This window comes from Choristoneura fumiferana, chromosome 7 (genome assembly GCF_025370935.1).
Source record: "Choristoneura fumiferana chromosome 7, NRCan_CFum_1, whole genome shotgun sequence".
Taxonomy (NCBI): Eukaryota; Metazoa; Arthropoda; class Insecta; order Lepidoptera; family Tortricidae; genus Choristoneura; species Choristoneura fumiferana.
In genome coordinates, this window is record NC_133478.1 from 19,436,216 (window position 1) to 19,438,629 (window position 2,414).

General features: G+C 35.7%; 1 long non-coding RNA gene across 1 annotated transcript; it reads right to left on the reverse strand.

Annotated features, from left to right (window-relative positions):
• Nucleotides 1-1,035: 1,035 nt before the first annotated feature.
• Nucleotides 1,036-1,614, reverse strand: LOC141429457 (uncharacterized). The gene is made up of 2 exons (XR_012451541.1): nt 1,438-1,614; nt 1,036-1,334 (listed from the first exon to the last, which is right to left on the reverse strand). It is a non-coding gene; the product is annotated as an uncharacterized lncRNA (long non-coding RNA).
• Nucleotides 1,615-2,414: the final 800 nt, after the last annotated feature.

Below are 2,414 nucleotides of genomic sequence, written 5' to 3' on the forward strand. Positions count from 1 at the left end.
ATTAGCTGTCAGTTTGGTTCATTCGCGGGAAATTTAGTGGACGGACTTCGTACGTTGTGTAATTACATAATAAGAAGCTCGACTAGTGTGAATAAATTATAAACTGTATTATAAACCTTGTAAATAGTAAGATTGGTTTTTTGGAATCTTTTTGTATTTTTTATTTCAATTCCAAATTTTTACTTTTACGGTCATCCCGTAAAACCGAAATTGAAAATACAAACTGAACTGACACTGTTTTTTCTGTGCATCTATATTTCAGTTTGTATTTTCAATTTCTTGTAAATAGTGTTAAATACTTAGTATGATTTTTTTTAGTGTAAAAAATAATAGGTAAACATAGTAATACTATACTTAATAATATTGTTTATAGGTAGGTAGGTATCTACTATTTTTTATGTGTCCTTGCACGGAACTATCACACTGCACTTAAATACATACTACTAATTAATAACTACACCTCATACAAAAAATACGTAAGTACGAGTACACGAACGAACGTAAAAGGTGCTCATTTGCCGTATGTTTCGATTTTAGCAAGACGAGCGAGCTAAAATCGAAGCGCAAGTACGGCACCGACGGCAGCGCAGCCTTGACTAAAGAAAACTTAAAACTTAATCCTCCTTAAATTATCAGTGTGTGCGTGCGTGCGGCGGGTGCGAGCGTGCGTTCCGGACTTCCGGCGCCAACCGTTTTGTATACGTATGTGTCCTTTTTTTATCTGCTTTTTTTATGTTCATTGTATTGGTAGGTATTTTTAATGTGGCAATAAATGCATATTATTATTATTATTATAATTAAATAGATAGCATAAATACTTTCATTCACTCATTCAATCCATTCGTGCTAGCTCTCGTGAATCAACCTGTACATCGAACTTATGATTACAGATAGTTCAACTCAGTTGTGCGCGCGGCCCTATGTGTGGGTAAACCTTGTACATATACAGTGACTTTGTGTGCGTGCGTGACAAGAGGTACAAATACAAATACAGTTATTTACGGGTTTTATACGGGCTTTAAAAAAAACAGTTAATTGGTAATTTAATGTTTATTTATTGAACATTATTCTGACTTCTTTAAACGTTTTTTACGGTCTTCATGCGGAGATTTAAATTTAGAGTCAGATTCTTTTCCTTCAGCCAATATTTTAGTAATTGTTCTCTCTGATACCCCCACTGCCATTGCTGTTCTTTTCCGTACGATATTTAAATGATCACTTAATTTCGATTTTAAAATTGGACTTGCACAGCAAACTGGATCACTTACTAGTTCCAATATATCTCTCGCATCTATTTTCAGAAATTGATATACCTTAGCAATGGTTTCTCGAGTCTAAAACAATAATACGTAAACGTCAACAAGGATATATTTTTTCGTATATAGAATCATAATAAATATTAATTACATCAAAAATTTAAAATTAAAAAATATTTACCTGACTCCCTAAACATTTTCTCCGTGAAGAACTAGACATTTTCGTAAACGACTGTACCCGTAAGAAAAAGCGATAAGAACACGTCTTGCTCGGACGACGACTGCCGCGTCACTTCACTGCCACACAAATGAAAGTTGTATATTTACAAGCGCACGCACACATAGGGCCGCGCGCACAACTGAGTTGAACTATCTGTAGCGGCGTAAAGCGCTCTGTTGTTTTATGCGATAAACTTTTGATGTCTTGGAATCGCACATATATTTATGCCCTTGACTGTGATAGCTGGAATTGGAAGTGAACGACCAGATGGCCTAGTGGTTAGAGAACCTGACTACGAAGCTTGAGGTCCCGGGTTCGATTCCCGTGTCGGGGCAGATATTTGTATGAAAAATACGAATGTTTGTTCTCGGGTCTTGGGTGTTTACTATGTATTTAAGTATGTATCTATCTATATAATTATAATTATCCGTTGCTTAGTACCCATACATAGCACATGCTTTGCTAAGCTTACTTTGGACTAGGTCAATTGGTGTGAATTGTCCCTTGATATTTATTATTTATTTACATAGGCTCTTTTAAGGGTTCCGTAGTCAACTAGAATCCCTTATAGTTTCGTCATGTCTGTCCTTCTGTCTGTCTGCGTCTGTCCTCCGCGGCTAGCTCAGATACCGTTAGTACTAGAAAGCTGTAATTTTGGCATGGATACACATATCAGTCAGCCGACAAGTGGTAAAATAAAAATAAAAACAACAAAAAAATTTATAGGGTTAGGTACCTCGCATAGACGGGGGTGTTTTTTTATTTTCTCGACTAAAACCATTGGCGGGGTTGCTAAGACGATTTTTTCTATTCATTGATCTTATTTGCGAAATTATTTCACTTTAAAGTGCAAATTTTCATGAAAATCGAGCAGCCCCCTTCCCTCTAAGATCTATACTGTTGTGTGAAAAAATTGAAAAAAAAATCAGAATGATAGT